The sequence below is a fragment of the Ambystoma mexicanum genome, chromosome 5q, assembly GCF_040938575.1.
Source record: "Ambystoma mexicanum isolate Mex_15411 chromosome 5q, UKY_AmexF1_1, whole genome shotgun sequence".
Classification (NCBI taxonomy): Eukaryota; Metazoa; Chordata; class Amphibia; order Caudata; family Ambystomatidae; genus Ambystoma; species Ambystoma mexicanum.
The window spans coordinates 1,274,353,868-1,274,373,164 of record NC_090933.1 but is presented as its reverse complement, the minus strand read 5'-3'; the positions used below and the strand labels follow the sequence as shown (position 1 = coordinate 1,274,373,164).

Below are 19,297 nucleotides of genomic sequence, written 5' to 3'. Positions count from 1 at the left end.
GCCCCGTCCGAGCACCGATCGGGCACGATCGGGCGTTGCCTTCACGGCGTTGCCGTGTCCTGCTGGGGAGCACCCCACCCAAGACGCTCTTGTTAAGCGGGGTGGCCTGTCGGCTCAGGAGGGCCATGGGCCCTGGGGGCCGACAGGCCAGTGGGCGCACTGCACCAGGCCTGCTCGCTATCCGACTGGGCCTGCAGGCTGGCGGCCAGGCCGGAATTTATGCAAATCTCGGGCGGAGCAGGACCTGATGGGAGAAAGGACCTGTGCTGCAATGTGCCTCTTCTGCTGAGCTCTGCCTGCCGGAGCTTCCCCCTGAACGTGGGACAGGCAGCTCTGCAGGCGCTCGGGGCTTCCGGGAGGGCTGGGGCTGGGTCAGGGCCTGCCTTCTCACCCTCGCTTAGCGGGGATTCCAGAACAGGCCCAACCCCTGCCCTCTTGCTCGCAACTCATACTTACCTGGCAGGGGAGCATCTGTGATCAACAAGGCAGATCTCCCAGGGTGAGGCTCATCCATTGCACATCGGATTTGCTGACCCCTGCGATGTCCCCAAATGCGGGATACTCGACTGCATTATTTCTGGTAGTGGGGGACTGCGTTCGCGCTATCCCCTGATTTATTGGTCAAAGAAAGAAAAAGTTTAGTGTGCAGAGTCAGCTTGTTTACACACGGAGCCCCTGGTCTTGCAGCAGAGTTTCTTAAGTCACGTGTGTGAGTAGGTAGCCTCTGAATGTTGCTGCAGTCCAGAGGGCCAGCATTCACTGGAGGGGTCAAGGGCACAGGCGCCTAACCCCAGACTTGTGCGCCCCATGATATCAGGGGCCCCAGTAGTTCTTGAAGCCGCCCTGCCCCGCCCCGCCCGGGCTCTGTTATCACGGCCAGGCCCTCCAACCTTAAGAAGTCCCATCCAGCTCCTGGGGATTGGGGATTGGGGGGGGGGTTCACTGGCTACCAGCTGCCGCCGGCCCCGTCCGAGCACCGATCGGGCACGATCGGGCGTTGCCTTCACGGCGTTGCCGTGTCCTGCTGGGGAGCACCCCACCCAAGACGCTCTTGTTAAGCGGGGTGGCCTGTCGGCTCAGGAGGGCCATGGGCCCTGGGGGCCGACAGGCCAGTGGGCGCACTGCACCAGGCCTGCTCGCTATCCGACTGGGCCTGCAGGCTGGCGGCCAGGCCGGAATTTATGCAAATCTCGTGCGGAGCAGGGCCTGATGGGAGAAAGGACCTGTGCTGCAATGTGCCTCTTCTGCTGAGCTCTGCCTGCCGGAGCTTCCCCCTGAACGTGGGACAGGCAGCTCTGCAGGCGCTCGGGGCTTCCGGGAGGGCTGGGGCTGGGTCAGGGCCTGCCTTCTCACCCTCGCTTAGCGGGGATTCCAGAACAGGCCCAACCCCTGCCCTCTTGCTCGCAACTCATACTTACCTGGCAGGGGAGCATCTGTGATCAACAAGGCAGATCTCCCAGGGTGAGGCTCATCCATTGCACATCGGATTTGCTGACCCCTGCGATGTCCCCAAATGCGGGATACTCGACTGCATTATTTCTGGTAGTGGGGGACTGCGTTCGCGCTATCCCCTGATTTATTGGTCAAAGAAAGAAAAAGTTTAGTGTGCAGAGTCAGCTTGTTTACACACGGAGCCCCTGGTCTTGCAGCAGAGTTTCTTAAGTCACGTGTGTGAGTAGGTAGCCTCTGAATGTTGCTGCAGTCCAGAGGGCCAGCATTCACTGGAGGGGTCAAGTGCACAGGCGCCTAACCCCAGACTTGTGCGCCCCATGATATCAGGGGCCCCAGTAGTTCTTGAAGCCGCCCTGCCCCGCCCCGCCCGGGCTCTGTTATCACGGCCAGGCCCTCCAACCTTAAGAAGTCCCATCCAGCTCCTGGGGATTGGGGATTGGGGGGGGGGGGTTCACTGGCTACCAGCTGCCGCCGGCCCCGTCCGAGCACCGATCGGGCACGATCGGGCGTTGCCTTCACGGCGTTGCCGTGTCCTGCTGGGGAGCACCCCACCCAAGACGCTCTTGTTAAGCGGGGTGGCCTGTCGGCTCAGGAGGGCCATGGGCCCTGGGGGCCGACAGGCCAGTGGGCGCACTGCACCAGGCCTGCTCGCTATCCGACTGGGCCTGCAGGCTGGCGGCCAGGCCGGAATTTATGCAAATCTCGTGCGGAGCAGGGCCTGATGGGAGAAAGGACCTGTGCTGCAATGTGCCTCTTCTGCTGAGCTCTGCCTGCCGGAGCTTCCCCCTGAACGTGGGACAGGCAGCTCTGCAGGCGCTCGGGGCTTCCGGGAGGGCTAGGGCTGGGTCAGGGCCTGCCTTCTCACCCTCGCTTAGCGGGGATTCCAGAACAGGCCCAACCCCTGCCCTCTTGCTCGCAACTCATACTTACCTGGCAGGGGAGCATCTGTGATCAACAAGGCAGATCTCCCAGGGTGAGGCTCATCCATTGCACATCGGATTTGCTGACCCCTGCGATGTCCCCAAATGCGGGATACTCGACTGCATTATTTCTGGTAGTGGGGGACTGCGTTCGCGCTATCCCCTGATTTATTGGTCAAAGAAAGAAAAAGTTTAGTGTGCAGAGTCAGCTTGTTTACACACGGAGCCCCTGGTCTTGCAGCAGAGTTTCTTAAGTCACGTGTGTGAGTAGGTAGCCTCTGAATGTTGCTGCAGTCCAGAGGGCCAGCATTCACTGGAGGGGTCAAGTGCACAGGCGCCTAACCCCAGACTTGTGCGCCCCATGATATCAGGGGCCCCAGTAGTTCTTGAAGCCGCCCTGCCCCGCCCCGCCCGGGCTCTGTTATCACGGCCAGGCCCTCCAACCTTAAGAAGTCCCATCCAGCTCCTGGGGATTGGGGATTGGGGGGGGGGGGGGGGGGTTCACTGGCTACCAGCTGCCGCCGGCCCCGTCCGAGCACCGATCGGGCACGATCGGGCGTTGCCGTGTCCTGCTGGGGAGCACCCCACCCAAGACGCTCTTGTTAAGCGGGGTGGCCTGTCGGCTCAGGAGGGCCATGGGCCCTGGGGGCCGACAGGCCAGTGGGCGCACTGCACCAGGCCTGCTCGCTATCCGACTGGGCCTGCAGGCTGGCGGCCAGGCCGGAATTTATGCAAATCTCGTGCGGAGCAGGGCCTGATGGGAGAAAGGACCTGTGCTGCAATGTGCCTCTTCTGCTGAGCTCTGCCTGCCGGAGCTTCCCCCTGAACGTGGGACAGGCAGCTCTGCAGGCGCTCGGGGCTTCCGGGAGGGCTGGGGCTGGGTCAGGGCCTGCCTTCTCACCCTCGCTTAGCGGGGATTCCAGAACAGGCCCAACCCCTGCCCTCTTGCTCGCAACTCATACTTACCTGGCAGGGGAGCATCTGTGATCAACAAGGCAGATCTCCCAGGGTGAGGCTCATCCATTGCACATCGGATTTGCTGACCCCTGCGATGTCCCCAAATGCGGGATACTCGACTGCATTATTTCTGGTAGTGGGGGACTGCGTTCGCGCTATCCCCTGATTTATTGGTCAAAGAAAGAAAAAGTTTAGTGTGCAGAGTCAGCTTGTTTACACACGGAGCCCCTGGTCTTGCAGCAGAGTTTCTTAAGTCACGTGTGTGAGTAGGTAGCCTCTGAATGTTGCTGCAGTCCAGAGGGCCAGCATTCACTGGAGGGGTCAAGTGCACAGGCGCCTAACCCCAGACTTGTGCGCCCCATGATATCAGGGGCCCCAGTAGTTCTTGAAGCCGCCCTGCCCCGCCCCGCCCGGGCTCTGTTATCACGGCCAGGCCCTCCAACCTTAAGAAGTCCCATCCAGCTCCTGGGGATTGGGGATTGGGGGGGGGGGGTTCACTGGCTACCAGCTGCCGCCGGCCCCGTCCGAGCACCGATCGGGCACGATCGGGCGTTGCCTTCACGGCGTTGCCGTGTCCTGCTGGGGAGCACCCCACCCAAGACGCTCTTGTTAAGCGGGGTGGCCTGTCGGCTCAGGAGGGCCATGGGCCCTGGGGGCCGACAGGCCAGTGGGCGCACTGCACCAGGCCTGCTCGCTATCCGACTGGGCCTGCAGGCTGGCGGCCAGGCCGGAATTTATGCAAATCTCGGGCGGAGCAGGACCTGATGGGAGAAAGGACCTGTGCTGCAATGTGCCTCTTCTGCTGAGCTCTGCCTGCCGGAGCTTCCCCCTGAACGTGGGACAGGCAGCTCTGCAGGCGCTCGGGGCTTCCGGGAGGGCTGGGGCTGGGTCAGGGCCTGCCTTCTCACCCTCGCTTAGCGGGGATTCCAGAACAGGCCCAACCCCTGCCCTCTTGCTCGCAACTCATACTTACCTGGCAGGGGAGCATCTGTGATCAACAAGGCAGATCTCCCAGGGTGAGGCTCATCCATTGCACATCGGATTTGCTGACCCCTGCGATGTCCCCAAATGCGGGATACTCGACTGCATTATTTCTGGTAGTGGGGGACTGCGTTCGCGCTATCCCCTGATTTATTGGTCAAAGAAAGAAAAAGTTTAGTGTGCAGAGTCAGCTTGTTTACACACGGAGCCCCTGGTCTTGCAGCAGAGTTTCTTAAGTCACGTGTGTGAGTAGGTAGCCTCTGAATGTTGCTGCAGTCCAGAGGGCCAGCATTCACTGGAGGGGTCAAGTGCACAGGCGCCTAACCCCAGACTTGTGCGCCCCATGATATCAGGGGCCCCAGTAGTTCTTGAAGCCGCCCTGCCCCGCCCCGCCCGGGCTCTGTTATCACGGCCAGGCCCTCCAACCTTAAGAAGTCCCATCCAGCTCCTGGGGATTGGGGATTGGGGGGGGGGTTCACTGGCTACCAGCTGCCGCCGGCCCCGTCCGAGCACCGATCGGGCACGATCGGGCGTTGCCTTCACGGCGTTGCCGTGTCCTGCTGGGGAGCACCCCACCCAAGACGCTCTTGTTAAGCGGGGTGGCCTGTCGGCTCAGGAGGGCCATGGGCCCTGGGGGCCGACAGGCCAGTGGGCGCACTGCACCAGGCCTGCTCGCTATCCGACTGGGCCTGCAGGCTGGCGGCCAGGCCGGAATTTATGCAAATCTCGTGCGGAGCAGGGCCTGATGGGAGAAAGGACCTGTGCTGCAATGTGCCTCTTCTGCTGAGCTCTGCCTGCCGGAGCTTCCCCCTGAACGTGGGACAGGCAGCTCTGCAGGCGCTCGGGGCTTCCGGGAGGGCTGGGGCTGGGTCAGGGCCTGCCTTCTCACCCTCGCTTAGCGGGGATTCCAGAACAGGCCCAACCCCTGCCCTCTTGCTCGCAACTCATACTTACCTGGCAGGGGAGCATCTGTGATCAACAAGGCAGATCTCCCAGGGTGAGGCTCATCCATTGCACATCGGATTTGCTGACCCCTGCGATGTCCCCAAATGCGGGATACTCGACTGCATTATTTCTGGTAGTGGGGGACTGCGTTCGCGCTATCCCCTGATTTATTGGTCAAAGAAAGAAAAAGTTTAGTGTGCAGAGTCAGCTTGTTTACACACGGAGCCCCTGGTCTTGCAGCAGAGTTTCTTAAGTCACGTGTGTGAGTAGGTAGCCTCTGAATGTTGCTGCAGTCCAGAGGGCCAGCATTCACTGGAGGGGTCAAGTGCACAGGCGCCTAACCCCAGACTTGTGCGCCCCATGATATCAGGGGCCCCAGTAGTTCTTGAAGCCGCCCTGCCCCGCCCCGCCCGGGCTCTGTTATCACGGCCAGGCCCTCCAACCTTAAGAAGTCCCATCCAGCTCCTGGGGATTGGGGATTGGGGGGGGGGGGGTTCACTGGCTACCAGCTGCCGCCGGCCCCGTCCGAGCACCGATCGGGCACGATCGGGCGTTGCCTTCACGGCGTTGCCGTGTCCTGCTGGGGAGCACCCCACCCAAGACGCTCTTGTTAAGCGGGGTGGCCTGTCGGCTCAGGAGGGCCATGGGCCCTGGGGGCCGACAGGCCAGTGGGCGCACTGCACCAGGCCTGCTCGCTATCCGACTGGGCCTGCAGGCTGGCGGCCAGGCCGGAATTTATGCAAATCTCGTGCGGAGCAGGGCCTGATGGGAGAAAGGACCTGTGCTGCAATGTGCCTCTTCTGCTGAGCTCTGCCTGCCGGAGCTTCCCCCTGAACGTGGGACAGGCAGCTCTGCAGGCGCTCGGGGCTTCCGGGAGGGCTAGGGCTGGGTCAGGGCCTGCCTTCTCACCCTCGCTTAGCGGGGATTCCAGAACAGGCCCAACCCCTGCCCTCTTGCTCGCAACTCATACTTACCTGGCAGGGGAGCATCTGTGATCAACAAGGCAGATCTCCCAGGGTGAGGCTCATCCATTGCACATCGGATTTGCTGACCCCTGCGATGTCCCCAAATGCGGGATACTCGACTGCATTATTTCTGGTAGTGGGGGACTGCGTTCGCGCTATCCCCTGATTTATTGGTCAAAGAAAGAAAAAGTTTAGTGTGCAGAGTCAGCTTGTTTACACACGGAGCCCCTGGTCTTGCAGCAGAGTTTCTTAAGTCACGTGTGTGAGTAGGTAGCCTCTGAATGTTGCTGCAGTCCAGAGGGCCAGCATTCACTGGAGGGGTCAAGTGCACAGGCGCCTAACCCCAGACTTGTGCGCCCCATGATATCAGGGGCCCCAGTAGTTCTTGAAGCCGCCCTGCCCCGCCCCGCCCGGGCTCTGTTATCACGGCCAGGCCCTCCAACCTTAAGAAGTCCCATCCAGCTCCTGGGGATTGGGGATTGGGGGGGGGGGGGGGGGGGGGTTCACTGGCTACCAGCTGCCGCCGGCCCCGTCCGAGCACCGATCGGGCACGATCGGGCGTTGCCGTGTCCTGCTGGGGAGCACCCCACCCAAGACGCTCTTGTTAAGCGGGGTGGCCTGTCGGCTCAGGAGGGCCATGGGCCCTGGGGGCCGACAGGCCAGTGGGCGCACTGCACCAGGCCTGCTCGCTATCCGACTGGGCCTGCAGGCTGGCGGCCAGGCCGGAATTTATGCAAATCTCGTGCGGAGCAGGGCCTGATGGGAGAAAGGACCTGTGCTGCAATGTGCCTCTTCTGCTGAGCTCTGCCTGCCGGAGCTTCCCCCTGAACGTGGGACAGGCAGCTCTGCAGGCGCTCGGGGCTTCCGGGAGGGCTGGGGCTGGGTCAGGGCCTGCCTTCTCACCCTCGCTTAGCGGGGATTCCAGAACAGGCCCAACCCCTGCCCTCTTGCTCGCAACTCATACTTACCTGGCAGGGGAGCATCTGTGATCAACAAGGCAGATCTCCCAGGGTGAGGCTCATCCATTGCACATCGGATTTGCTGACCCCTGCGATGTCCCCAAATGCGGGATACTCGACTGCATTATTTCTGGTAGTGGGGGACTGCGTTCGCGCTATCCCCTGATTTATTGGTCAAAGAAAGAAAAAGTTTAGTGTGCAGAGTCAGCTTGTTTACACACGGAGCCCCTGGTCTTGCAGCAGAGTTTCTTAAGTCACGTGTGTGAGTAGGTAGCCTCTGAATGTTGCTGCAGTCCAGAGGGCCAGCATTCACTGGAGGGGTCAAGTGCACAGGCGCCTAACCCCAGACTTGTGCGCCCCATGATATCAGGGGCCCCAGTAGTTCTTGAAGCCGCCCTGCCCCGCCCCGCCCGGGCTCTGTTATCACGGCCAGGCCCTCCAACCTTAAGAAGTCCCATCCAGCTCCTGGGGATTGGGGATTGGGGGGGGGGGGGTTCACTGGCTACCAGCTGCCGCCGGCCCCGTCCGAGCACCGATCGGGCACGATCGGGCGTTGCCTTCACGGCGTTGCCGTGTCCTGCTGGGGAGCACCCCACCCAAGACGCTCTTGTTAAGCGGGGTGGCCTGTCGGCTCAGGAGGGCCATGGGCCCTGGGGGCCGACAGGCCAGTGGGCGCACTGCACCAGGCCTGCTCGCTATCCGACTGGGCCTGCAGGCTGGCGGCCAGGCCGGAATTTATGCAAATCTCGGGCGGAGCAGGACCTGATGGGAGAAAGGACCTGTGCTGCAATGTGCCTCTTCTGCTGAGCTCTGCCTGCCGGAGCTTCCCCCTGAACGTGGGACAGGCAGCTCTGCAGGCGCTCGGGGCTTCCGGGAGGGCTGGGGCTGGGTCAGGGCCTGCCTTCTCACCCTCGCTTAGCGGGGATTCCAGAACAGGCCCAACCCCTGCCCTCTTGCTCGCAACTCATACTTACCTGGCAGGGGAGCATCTGTGATCAACAAGGCAGATCTCCCAGGGTGAGGCTCATCCATTGCACATCGGATTTGCTGACCCCTGCGATGTCCCCAAATGCGGGATACTCGACTGCATTATTTCTGGTAGTGGGGGACTGCGTTCGCGCTATCCCCTGATTTATTGGTCAAAGAAAGAAAAAGTTTAGTGTGCAGAGTCAGCTTGTTTACACACGGAGCCCCTGGTCTTGCAGCAGAGTTTCTTAAGTCACGTGTGTGAGTAGGTAGCCTCTGAATGTTGCTGCAGTCCAGAGGGCCAGCATTCACTGGAGGGGTCAAGTGCACAGGCGCCTAACCCCAGACTTGTGCGCCCCATGATATCAGGGGCCCCAGTAGTTCTTGAAGCCGCCCTGCCCCGCCCCGCCCGGGCTCTGTTATCACGGCCAGGCCCTCCAACCTTAAGAAGTCCCATCCAGCTCCTGGGGATTGGGGATTGGGGGGGGGGGGTTCACTGGCTACCAGCTGCCGCCGGCCCCGTCCGAGCACCGATCGGGCACGATCGGGCGTTGCCTTCACGGCGTTGCCGTGTCCTGCTGGGGAGCACCCCACCCAAGACGCTCTTGTTAAGCGGGGTGGCCTGTCGGCTCAGGAGGGCCATGGGCCCTGGGGGCCGACAGGCCAGTGGGCGCACTGCACCAGGCCTGCTCGCTATCCGACTGGGCCTGCAGGCTGGCGGCCAGGCCGGAATTTATGCAAATCTCGGGCGGAGCAGGACCTGATGGGAGAAAGGACCTGTGCTGCAATGTGCCTCTTCTGCTGAGCTCTGCCTGCCGGAGCTTCCCCCTGAACGTGGGACAGGCAGCTCTGCAGGCGCTCGGGGCTTCCGGGAGGGCTGGGGCTGGGTCAGGGCCTGCCTTCTCACCCTCGCTTAGCGGGGATTCCAGAACAGGCCCAACCCCTGCCCTCTTGCTCGCAACTCATACTTACCTGGCAGGGGAGCATCTGTGATCAACAAGGCAGATCTCCCAGGGTGAGGCTCATCCATTGCACATCGGATTTGCTGACCCCTGCGATGTCCCCAAATGCGGGATACTCGACTGCATTATTTCTGGTAGTGGGGGACTGCGTTCGCGCTATCCCCTGATTTATTGGTCAAAGAAAGAAAAAGTTTAGTGTGCAGAGTCAGCTTGTTTACACACGGAGCCCCTGGTCTTGCAGCAGAGTTTCTTAAGTCACGTGTGTGAGTAGGTAGCCTCTGAATGTTGCTGCAGTCCAGAGGGCCAGCATTCACTGGAGGGGTCAAGGGCACAGGCGCCTAACCCCAGACTTGTGCGCCCCATGATATCAGGGGCCCCAGTAGTTCTTGAAGCCGCCCTGCCCCGCCCCGCCCGGGCTCTGTTATCACGGCCAGGCCCTCCAACCTTAAGAAGTCCCATCCAGCTCCTGGGGATTGGGGATTGGGGGGGGGGTTCACTGGCTACCAGCTGCCGCCGGCCCCGTCCGAGCACCGATCGGGCACGATCGGGCGTTGCCTTCACGGCGTTGCCGTGTCCTGCTGGGGAGCACCCCACCCAAGACGCTCTTGTTAAGCGGGGTGGCCTGTCGGCTCAGGAGGGCCATGGGCCCTGGGGGCCGACAGGCCAGTGGGCGCACTGCACCAGGCCTGCTCGCTATCCGACTGGGCCTGCAGGCTGGCGGCCAGGCCGGAATTTATGCAAATCTCGTGCGGAGCAGGGCCTGATGGGAGAAAGGACCTGTGCTGCAATGTGCCTCTTCTGCTGAGCTCTGCCTGCCGGAGCTTCCCCCTGAACGTGGGACAGGCAGCTCTGCAGGCGCTCGGGGCTTCCGGGAGGGCTGGGGCTGGGTCAGGGCCTGCCTTCTCACCCTCGCTTAGCGGGGATTCCAGAACAGGCCCAACCCCTGCCCTCTTGCTCGCAACTCATACTTACCTGGCAGGGGAGCATCTGTGATCAACAAGGCAGATCTCCCAGGGTGAGGCTCATCCATTGCACATCGGATTTGCTGACCCCTGCGATGTCCCCAAATGCGGGATACTCGACTGCATTATTTCTGGTAGTGGGGGACTGCGTTCGCGCTATCCCCTGATTTATTGGTCAAAGAAAGAAAAAGTTTAGTGTGCAGAGTCAGCTTGTTTACACACGGAGCCCCTGGTCTTGCAGCAGAGTTTCTTAAGTCACGTGTGTGAGTAGGTAGCCTCTGAATGTTGCTGCAGTCCAGAGGGCCAGCATTCACTGGAGGGGTCAAGTGCACAGGCGCCTAACCCCAGACTTGTGCGCCCCATGATATCAGGGGCCCCAGTAGTTCTTGAAGCCGCCCTGCCCCGCCCCGCCCGGGCTCTGTTATCACGGCCAGGCCCTCCAACCTTAAGAAGTCCCATCCAGCTCCTGGGGATTGGGGATTGGGGGGGGGGGGTTCACTGGCTACCAGCTGCCGCCGGCCCCGTCCGAGCACCGATCGGGCACGATCGGGCGTTGCCTTCACGGCGTTGCCGTGTCCTGCTGGGGAGCACCCCACCCAAGACGCTCTTGTTAAGCGGGGTGGCCTGTCGGCTCAGGAGGGCCATGGGCCCTGGGGGCCGACAGGCCAGTGGGCGCACTGCACCAGGCCTGCTCGCTATCCGACTGGGCCTGCAGGCTGGCGGCCAGGCCGGAATTTATGCAAATCTCGTGCGGAGCAGGGCCTGATGGGAGAAAGGACCTGTGCTGCAATGTGCCTCTTCTGCTGAGCTCTGCCTGCCGGAGCTTCCCCCTGAACGTGGGACAGGCAGCTCTGCAGGCGCTCGGGGCTTCCGGGAGGGCTAGGGCTGGGTCAGGGCCTGCCTTCTCACCCTCGCTTAGCGGGGATTCCAGAACAGGCCCAACCCCTGCCCTCTTGCTCGCAACTCATACTTACCTGGCAGGGGAGCATCTGTGATCAACAAGGCAGATCTCCCAGGGTGAGGCTCATCCATTGCACATCGGATTTGCTGACCCCTGCGATGTCCCCAAATGCGGGATACTCGACTGCATTATTTCTGGTAGTGGGGGACTGCGTTCGCGCTATCCCCTGATTTATTGGTCAAAGAAAGAAAAAGTTTAGTGTGCAGAGTCAGCTTGTTTACACACGGAGCCCCTGGTCTTGCAGCAGAGTTTCTTAAGTCACGTGTGTGAGTAGGTAGCCTCTGAATGTTGCTGCAGTCCAGAGGGCCAGCATTCACTGGAGGGGTCAAGTGCACAGGCGCCTAACCCCAGACTTGTGCGCCCCATGATATCAGGGGCCCCAGTAGTTCTTGAAGCCGCCCTGCCCCGCCCCGCCCGGGCTCTGTTATCACGGCCAGGCCCTCCAACCTTAAGAAGTCCCATCCAGCTCCTGGGGATTGGGGATTGGGGGGGGGGGGGGGGGTTCACTGGCTACCAGCTGCCGCCGGCCCCGTCCGAGCACCGATCGGGCACGATCGGGCGTTGCCGTGTCCTGCTGGGGAGCACCCCACCCAAGACGCTCTTGTTAAGCGGGGTGGCCTGTCGGCTCAGGAGGGCCATGGGCCCTGGGGGCCGACAGGCCAGTGGGCGCACTGCACCAGGCCTGCTCGCTATCCGACTGGGCCTGCAGGCTGGCGGCCAGGCCGGAATTTATGCAAATCTCGTGCGGAGCAGGGCCTGATGGGAGAAAGGACCTGTGCTGCAATGTGCCTCTTCTGCTGAGCTCTGCCTGCCGGAGCTTCCCCCTGAACGTGGGACAGGCAGCTCTGCAGGCGCTCGGGGCTTCCGGGAGGGCTGGGGCTGGGTCAGGGCCTGCCTTCTCACCCTCGCTTAGCGGGGATTCCAGAACAGGCCCAACCCCTGCCCTCTTGCTCGCAACTCATACTTACCTGGCAGGGGAGCATCTGTGATCAACAAGGCAGATCTCCCAGGGTGAGGCTCATCCATTGCACATCGGATTTGCTGACCCCTGCGATGTCCCCAAATGCGGGATACTCGACTGCATTATTTCTGGTAGTGGGGGACTGCGTTCGCGCTATCCCCTGATTTATTGGTCAAAGAAAGAAAAAGTTTAGTGTGCAGAGTCAGCTTGTTTACACACGGAGCCCCTGGTCTTGCAGCAGAGTTTCTTAAGTCACGTGTGTGAGTAGGTAGCCTCTGAATGTTGCTGCAGTCCAGAGGGCCAGCATTCACTGGAGGGGTCAAGTGCACAGGCGCCTAACCCCAGACTTGTGCGCCCCATGATATCAGGGGCCCCAGTAGTTCTTGAAGCCGCCCTGCCCCGCCCCGCCCGGGCTCTGTTATCACGGCCAGGCCCTCCAACCTTAAGAAGTCCCATCCAGCTCCTGGGGATTGGGGATTGGGGGGGGGGGGGTTCACTGGCTACCAGCTGCCGCCGGCCCCGTCCGAGCACCGATCGGGCACGATCGGGCGTTGCCTTCACGGCGTTGCCGTGTCCTGCTGGGGAGCACCCCACCCAAGACGCTCTTGTTAAGCGGGGTGGCCTGTCGGCTCAGGAGGGCCATGGGCCCTGGGGGCCGACAGGCCAGTGGGCGCACTGCACCAGGCCTGCTCGCTATCCGACTGGGCCTGCAGGCTGGCGGCCAGGCCGGAATTTATGCAAATCTCGGGCGGAGCAGGACCTGATGGGAGAAAGGACCTGTGCTGCAATGTGCCTCTTCTGCTGAGCTCTGCCTGCCGGAGCTTCCCCCTGAACGTGGGACAGGCAGCTCTGCAGGCGCTCGGGGCTTCCGGGAGGGCTGGGGCTGGGTCAGGGCCTGCCTTCTCACCCTCGCTTAGCGGGGATTCCAGAACAGGCCCAACCCCTGCCCTCTTGCTCGCAACTCATACTTACCTGGCAGGGGAGCATCTGTGATCAACAAGGCAGATCTCCCAGGGTGAGGCTCATCCATTGCACATCGGATTTGCTGACCCCTGCGATGTCCCCAAATGCGGGATACTCGACTGCATTATTTCTGGTAGTGGGGGACTGCGTTCGCGCTATCCCCTGATTTATTGGTCAAAGAAAGAAAAAGTTTAGTGTGCAGAGTCAGCTTGTTTACACACGGAGCCCCTGGTCTTGCAGCAGAGTTTCTTAAGTCACGTGTGTGAGTAGGTAGCCTCTGAATGTTGCTGCAGTCCAGAGGGCCAGCATTCACTGGAGGGGTCAAGTGCACAGGCGCCTAACCCCAGACTTGTGCGCCCCATGATATCAGGGGCCCCAGTAGTTCTTGAAGCCGCCCTGCCCCGCCCCGCCCGGGCTCTGTTATCACGGCCAGGCCCTCCAACCTTAAGAAGTCCCATCCAGCTCCTGGGGATTGGGGATTGGGGGGGGGGTTCACTGGCTACCAGCTGCCGCCGGCCCCGTCCGAGCACCGATCGGGCACGATCGGGCGTTGCCTTCACGGCGTTGCCGTGTCCTGCTGGGGAGCACCCCACCCAAGACGCTCTTGTTAAGCGGGGTGGCCTGTCGGCTCAGGAGGGCCATGGGCCCTGGGGGCCGACAGGCCAGTGGGCGCACTGCACCAGGCCTGCTCGCTATCCGACTGGGCCTGCAGGCTGGCGGCCAGGCCGGAATTTATGCAAATCTCGTGCGGAGCAGGGCCTGATGGGAGAAAGGACCTGTGCTGCAATGTGCCTCTTCTGCTGAGCTCTGCCTGCCGGAGCTTCCCCCTGAACGTGGGACAGGCAGCTCTGCAGGCGCTCGGGGCTTCCGGGAGGGCTGGGGCTGGGTCAGGGCCTGCCTTCTCACCCTCGCTTAGCGGGGATTCCAGAACAGGCCCAACCCCTGCCCTCTTGCTCGCAACTCATACTTACCTGGCAGGGGAGCATCTGTGATCAACAAGGCAGATCTCCCAGGGTGAGGCTCATCCATTGCACATCGGATTTGCTGACCCCTGCGATGTCCCCAAATGCGGGATACTCGACTGCATTATTTCTGGTAGTGGGGGACTGCGTTCGCGCTATCCCCTGATTTATTGGTCAAAGAAAGAAAAAGTTTAGTGTGCAGAGTCAGCTTGTTTACACACGGAGCCCCTGGTCTTGCAGCAGAGTTTCTTAAGTCACGTGTGTGAGTAGGTAGCCTCTGAATGTTGCTGCAGTCCAGAGGGCCAGCATTCACTGGAGGGGTCAAGTGCACAGGCGCCTAACCCCAGACTTGTGCGCCCCATGATATCAGGGGCCCCAGTAGTTCTTGAAGCCGCCCTGCCCCGCCCCGCCCGGGCTCTGTTATCACGGCCAGGCCCTCCAACCTTAAGAAGTCCCATCCAGCTCCTGGGGATTGGGGATTGGGGGGGGGGGGGTTCACTGGCTACCAGCTGCCGCCGGCCCCGTCCGAGCACCGATCGGGCACGATCGGGCGTTGCCTTCACGGCGTTGCCGTGTCCTGCTGGGGAGCACCCCACCCAAGACGCTCTTGTTAAGCGGGGTGGCCTGTCGGCTCAGGAGGGCCATGGGCCCTGGGGGCCGACAGGCCAGTGGGCGCACTGCACCAGGCCTGCTCGCTATCCGACTGGGCCTGCAGGCTGGCGGCCAGGCCGGAATTTATGCAAATCTCGTGCGGAGCAGGGCCTGATGGGAGAAAGGACCTGTGCTGCAATGTGCCTCTTCTGCTGAGCTCTGCCTGCCGGAGCTTCCCCCTGAACGTGGGACAGGCAGCTCTGCAGGCGCTCGGGGCTTCCGGGAGGGCTAGGGCTGGGTCAGGGCCTGCCTTCTCACCCTCGCTTAGCGGGGATTCCAGAACAGGCCCAACCCCTGCCCTCTTGCTCGCAACTCATACTTACCTGGCAGGGGAGCATCTGTGATCAACAAGGCAGATCTCCCAGGGTGAGGCTCATCCATTGCACATCGGATTTGCTGACCCCTGCGATGTCCCCAAATGCGGGATACTCGACTGCATTATTTCTGGTAGTGGGGGACTGCGTTCGCGCTATCCCCTGATTTATTGGTCAAAGAAAGAAAAAGTTTAGTGTGCAGAGTCAGCTTGTTTACACACGGAGCCCCTGGTCTTGCAGCAGAGTTTCTTAAGTCACGTGTGTGAGTAGGTAGCCTCTGAATGTTGCTGCAGTCCAGAGGGCCAGCATTCACTGGAGGGGTCAAGTGCACAGGCGCCTAACCCCAGACTTGTGCGCCCCATGATATCAGGGGCCCCAGTAGTTCTTGAAGCCGCCCTGCCCCGCCCCGCCCGGGCTCTGTTATCACGGCCAGGCCCTCCAACCTTAAGAAGTCCCATCCAGCTCCTGGGGATTGGGGATTGGGGGGGGGGGGGGGGGGGGGTTCACTGGCTACCAGCTGCCGCCGGCCCCGTCCGAGCACCGATCGGGCACGATCGGGCGTTGCCGTGTCCTGCTGGGGAGCACCCCACCCAAGACGCTCTTGTTAAGCGGGGTGGCCTGTCGGCTCAGGAGGGCCATGGGCCCTGGGGGCCGACAGGCCAGTGGGCGCACTGCACCAGGCCTGCTCGCTATCCGACTGGGCCTGCAGGCTGGCGGCCAGGCCGGAATTTATGCAAATCTCGTGCGGAGCAGGGCCTGATGGGAGAAAGGACCTGTGCTGCAATGTGCCTCTTCTGCTGAGCTCTGCCTGCCGGAGCTTCCCCCTGAACGTGGGACAGGCAGCTCTGCAGGCGCTCGGGGCTTCCGGGAGGGCTGGGGCTGGGTCAGGGCCTGCCTTCTCACCCTCGCTTAGCGGGGATTCCAGAACAGGCCCAACCCCTGCCCTCTTGCTCGCAACTCATACTTACCTGGCAGGGGAGCATCTGTGATCAACAAGGCAGATCTCCCAGGGTGAGGCTCATCCATTGCACATCGGATTTGCTGACCCCTGCGATGTCCCCAAATGCGGGATACTCGACTGCATTATTTCTGGTAGTGGGGGACTGCGTTCGCGCTATCCCCTGATTTATTGGTCAAAGAAAGAAAAAGTTTAGTGTGCAGAGTCAGCTTGTTTACACACGGAGCCCCTGGTCTTGCAGCAGAGTTTCTTAAGTCACGTGTGTGAGTAGGTAGCCTCTGAATGTTGCTGCAGTCCAGAGGGCCAGCATTCACTGGAGGGGTCAAGTGCACAGGCGCCTAACCCCAGACTTGTGCGCCCCATGATATCAGGGGCCCCAGTAGTTCTTGAAGCCGCCCTGCCCCGCCCCGCCCGGGCTCTGTTATCACGGCCAGGCCCTCCAACCTTAAGAAGTCCCATCCAGCTCCTGGGGATTGGGGATTGGGGGGGGGGGGGTTCACTGGCTACCAGCTGCCGCCGGCCCCGTCCGAGCACCGATCGGGCACGATCGGGCGTTGCCTTCACGGCGTTGCCGTGTCCTGCTGGGGAGCACCCCACCCAAGACGCTCTTGTTAAGCGGGGTGGCCTGTCGGCTCAGGAGGGCCATGGGCCCTGGGGGCCGACAGGCCAGTGGGCGCACTGCACCAGGCCTGCTCGCTATCCGACTGGGCCTGCAGGCTGGCGGCCAGGCCGGAATTTATGCAAATCTCGGGCGGAGCAGGACCTGATGGGAGAAAGGACCTGTGCTGCAATGTGCCTCTTCTGCTGAGCTCTGCCTGCCGGAGCTTCCCCCTGAACGTGGGACAGGCAGCTCTGCAGGCGCTCGGGGCTTCCGGGAGGGCTGGGGCTGGGTCAGGGCCTGCCTTCTCACCCTCGCTTAGCGGGGATTCCAGAACAGGCCCAACCCCTGCCCTCTTGCTCGCAACTCATACTTACCTGGCAGGGGAGCATCTGTGATCAACAAGGCAGATCTCCCAGGGTGAGGCTCATCCATTGCACATCGGATTTGCTGACCCCTGCGATGTCCCCAAATGCGGGATACTCGACTGCATTATTTCTGGTAGTGGGGGACTGCGTTCGCGCTATCCCCTGATTTATTGGTCAAAGAAAGAAAAAGTTTAGTGTGCAGAGTCAGCTTGTTTACACACGGAGCCCCTGGTCTTGCAGCAGAGTTTCTTAAGTCACGTGTGTGAGTAGGTAGCCTCTGAATGTTGCTGCAGTCCAGAGGGCCAGCATTCACTGGAGGGGTCAAGTGCACAGGCGCCTAACCCCAGACTTGTGCGCCCCATGATATCAGGGGCCCCAGTAGTTCTTGAAGCCGCCCTGCCCCGCCCCGCCCGGGCTCTGTTATCACGGCCAGGCCCTCCAACCTTAAGAAGTCCCATCCAGCTCCTGGGGATTGGGGATTGGGGGGGGGGTTCACTGGCTACCAGCTGCCGCCGGCCCCGTCCGAGCACCGATCGGGCACGATCGGGCGTTGCCTTCACGGCGTTGCCGTGTCCTGCTGGGGAGCACCCCACCCAAGACGCTCTTGTTAAGCGGGGTGGCCTGTCGGCTCAGGAGGGCCATGGGCCCTGGGGGCCGACAGGCCAGTGGGCGCACTGCACCAGGCCTGCTCGCTATCCGACTGGGCCTGCAGGCTGGCGGCCAGGCCGGAATTTATGCAAATCTCGTGCGGAGCAGGGCCTGATGGGAGAAAGGACCTGTGCTGCAATGTGCCTCTTCTGCTGAGCTCTGCCTGCCGGAGCTTCCCCCTGAACGTGGGACAGGCAGCTCTGCAGGCGCTCGGGGCTTCCGGGAGGGCTGGGGCTGGGTCAGGGCCTGCCTTCTCACCCTCGCTTAGCGGGGATTCCAGAACAGGCCCAACCCCTGCCCTCTTGCTCGCAACTCATACTTACCTGGCAGGGGAGCATCTGTGATCAACAAGGCAGATCTCCCAGGGTGAGGCTCATCCATTGCACATCGGATTTGCTGACCCCTGCGATGTCCCCAAATGCGGGATACTCGACTGCATTATTTCTGGTAGTGGGGGACTGCGTTCGCGCTATCCCCTGATTTATTGGTCAAAGAAAGAAAAAGTTTAGTGTGCAGAGTCAGCTTGTTTACACACGGAGCCCCTGGTCTTGCAGCAGAGTTTCTTAAGTCACGTGTGTGAGTAGGTAGCCTCTGAATGTTGCTGCAGTCCAGAGGGCCAGCATTCACTGGAGGGGTCAAGTGCACAGGCGCCTAACCCCAGACTTGTGCGCCCCATGATATCAGGGGCCCCAGTAGTTCTTGAAGCCGCCCTGCCCCGCCCCGCCCGGGCTCTGTTATCACGGCCAGGCCCTCCAACCTTAAGAAGTCCCATCCAGCTCCTGGGGATTGGGGATTGGGGGGGGGGGGTTCACTGGCTACCAGCTGCCGCCGGCCCCGTCCGAGCACCGATCGGGCACGATCGGGCGTTGCCTTCACGGCGTTGCCGTGTCCTGCTGGGGAGCACCCCACCCAAGACGCTCTTGTTAAGCGGGGTGGCCTGTCGGCTCAGGAGGGCCATGGGCCCTGGGGGCCGACAGGCCAGTGGGCGCACTGCACCAGGCCTGCTCGCTATCCGACTGGGCCTGCAGGCTGGCGGCCAGGCCGGAATTTATGCAAATCTCGGGCGGAGCAGGACCTGATGGGAGAAAGGACCTGTGCTGCAATGTGCCTCTTCTGCTGAGCTCTGCCTGCCGGAGCTTCCCCCTGAACGTGGGACAGGCAGCTCTGCAGGCGCTCGGGGCTTCCGGGAGGGCTGGGGCTGGGTCAGGGCCTGCCTTCTCACCCTCGCTTAGCGGGGATTCCAGAACAGGCCCAACCCCTGCCCTCTTGCTCGCAACTCATACTTACCTGGCAGGGGAGCATCTGTGATCAACAAGGCAGATCTCCCAGGGTGAGGCTCATCCATTGCACATCGGATTTGCTGACCCCTGCGATGTCCCCAAATGCGGGATACTCGACTGCATTATTTCTGGTAGTGGGGGACTGCGTTCGCGCTATCCCCTGATTTATTGGTCAAAGAAAGAAAAAGTTTAGTGTGCAGAGTCAGCTTGTTTACACACGGAGCCCCTGGTCTTGCAGCAGAGTTTCTTAAGTCACGTGTGTGAGTAGGTAGCCTCTGAATGTTGCTGCAGTCCAGAGGGCCAGCATTCACTGGAGGGGTCAAGTGCACAGGCGCCTAACCCCAGACTTGTGCGCCCCATGATATCAGGGGCCCCAGTAGTTCTTGAAGCCGCCCTGCCCCGCCCCGCCCGGGCTCTGTTATCACGGCCAGGCCCTCCAACCTTAAGAAGTCCCATCCAGCTCCTGGGGATTGGGGATTGGGGGGGGGGTTCACTGGCTACCAGCTGCCGCCGGCCCCGTCCGAGCACCGATCGGGCACGATCGGGCGTTGCCTTCACGGCGTT

General features: G+C 61.8%; 20 non-coding genes across 20 annotated transcripts; all 20 read left to right on the top strand.

Annotated features, from left to right (window-relative positions):
• The first annotated feature begins 448 nt into the window (after positions 1 to 448).
• On the top strand, positions 449 to 612 carry LOC138498782 (U1 spliceosomal RNA). Its single transcript, XR_011278888.1, has one exon. It is a non-coding gene; the product is annotated as a U1 spliceosomal RNA (small nuclear RNA).
• Positions 613 to 1,410: 798 nt separating this feature from the next.
• Positions 1,411 to 1,574, top strand: LOC138498781 (U1 spliceosomal RNA). The gene has a single exon (XR_011278887.1). It is a non-coding gene; the product is annotated as a U1 spliceosomal RNA (small nuclear RNA).
• Positions 1,575 to 2,374: 800 nt separating this feature from the next.
• Positions 2,375 to 2,538, top strand: LOC138498780 (U1 spliceosomal RNA). Its single transcript, XR_011278886.1, has one exon. It is a non-coding gene; the product is annotated as a U1 spliceosomal RNA (small nuclear RNA).
• Positions 2,539 to 3,330: 792 nt separating this feature from the next.
• On the top strand, positions 3,331 to 3,494 carry LOC138498779 (U1 spliceosomal RNA). Its single transcript, XR_011278885.1, has one exon. It is a non-coding gene; the product is annotated as a U1 spliceosomal RNA (small nuclear RNA).
• An 800-nt stretch (positions 3,495 to 4,294) lies between these two features.
• On the top strand, positions 4,295 to 4,458 carry LOC138498778 (U1 spliceosomal RNA). The gene has a single exon (XR_011278884.1). It is a non-coding gene; the product is annotated as a U1 spliceosomal RNA (small nuclear RNA).
• Positions 4,459 to 5,256: 798 nt separating this feature from the next.
• LOC138498777 (U1 spliceosomal RNA) lies at positions 5,257 to 5,420 on the top strand. The gene has a single exon (XR_011278883.1). It is a non-coding gene; the product is annotated as a U1 spliceosomal RNA (small nuclear RNA).
• An 801-nt stretch (positions 5,421 to 6,221) lies between these two features.
• Positions 6,222 to 6,385, top strand: LOC138498775 (U1 spliceosomal RNA). The gene has a single exon (XR_011278882.1). It is a non-coding gene; the product is annotated as a U1 spliceosomal RNA (small nuclear RNA).
• A 795-nt stretch (positions 6,386 to 7,180) lies between these two features.
• LOC138498774 (U1 spliceosomal RNA) lies at positions 7,181 to 7,344 on the top strand. Its single transcript, XR_011278881.1, has one exon. It is a non-coding gene; the product is annotated as a U1 spliceosomal RNA (small nuclear RNA).
• An 801-nt stretch (positions 7,345 to 8,145) lies between these two features.
• Positions 8,146 to 8,309, top strand: LOC138498773 (U1 spliceosomal RNA). Its single transcript, XR_011278880.1, has one exon. It is a non-coding gene; the product is annotated as a U1 spliceosomal RNA (small nuclear RNA).
• Positions 8,310 to 9,109: 800 nt separating this feature from the next.
• On the top strand, positions 9,110 to 9,273 carry LOC138498772 (U1 spliceosomal RNA). The gene has a single exon (XR_011278879.1). It is a non-coding gene; the product is annotated as a U1 spliceosomal RNA (small nuclear RNA).
• A 798-nt stretch (positions 9,274 to 10,071) lies between these two features.
• Positions 10,072 to 10,235, top strand: LOC138498771 (U1 spliceosomal RNA). The gene has a single exon (XR_011278878.1). It is a non-coding gene; the product is annotated as a U1 spliceosomal RNA (small nuclear RNA).
• Positions 10,236 to 11,035: 800 nt separating this feature from the next.
• Positions 11,036 to 11,199, top strand: LOC138498770 (U1 spliceosomal RNA). Its single transcript, XR_011278877.1, has one exon. It is a non-coding gene; the product is annotated as a U1 spliceosomal RNA (small nuclear RNA).
• Positions 11,200 to 11,990: 791 nt separating this feature from the next.
• On the top strand, positions 11,991 to 12,154 carry LOC138498769 (U1 spliceosomal RNA). The gene has a single exon (XR_011278876.1). It is a non-coding gene; the product is annotated as a U1 spliceosomal RNA (small nuclear RNA).
• An 801-nt stretch (positions 12,155 to 12,955) lies between these two features.
• LOC138498768 (U1 spliceosomal RNA) lies at positions 12,956 to 13,119 on the top strand. The gene has a single exon (XR_011278875.1). It is a non-coding gene; the product is annotated as a U1 spliceosomal RNA (small nuclear RNA).
• Positions 13,120 to 13,917: 798 nt separating this feature from the next.
• On the top strand, positions 13,918 to 14,081 carry LOC138498767 (U1 spliceosomal RNA). Its single transcript, XR_011278874.1, has one exon. It is a non-coding gene; the product is annotated as a U1 spliceosomal RNA (small nuclear RNA).
• Positions 14,082 to 14,882: 801 nt separating this feature from the next.
• LOC138498766 (U1 spliceosomal RNA) lies at positions 14,883 to 15,046 on the top strand. Its single transcript, XR_011278873.1, has one exon. It is a non-coding gene; the product is annotated as a U1 spliceosomal RNA (small nuclear RNA).
• Positions 15,047 to 15,841: 795 nt separating this feature from the next.
• Positions 15,842 to 16,005, top strand: LOC138498764 (U1 spliceosomal RNA). Its single transcript, XR_011278872.1, has one exon. It is a non-coding gene; the product is annotated as a U1 spliceosomal RNA (small nuclear RNA).
• Positions 16,006 to 16,806: 801 nt separating this feature from the next.
• On the top strand, positions 16,807 to 16,970 carry LOC138498763 (U1 spliceosomal RNA). Its single transcript, XR_011278871.1, has one exon. It is a non-coding gene; the product is annotated as a U1 spliceosomal RNA (small nuclear RNA).
• Positions 16,971 to 17,768: 798 nt separating this feature from the next.
• LOC138498762 (U1 spliceosomal RNA) lies at positions 17,769 to 17,932 on the top strand. The gene has a single exon (XR_011278870.1). It is a non-coding gene; the product is annotated as a U1 spliceosomal RNA (small nuclear RNA).
• An 800-nt stretch (positions 17,933 to 18,732) lies between these two features.
• LOC138498761 (U1 spliceosomal RNA) lies at positions 18,733 to 18,896 on the top strand. Its single transcript, XR_011278869.1, has one exon. It is a non-coding gene; the product is annotated as a U1 spliceosomal RNA (small nuclear RNA).
• The last annotated feature ends 401 nt before the right edge of the window (positions 18,897 to 19,297 follow it).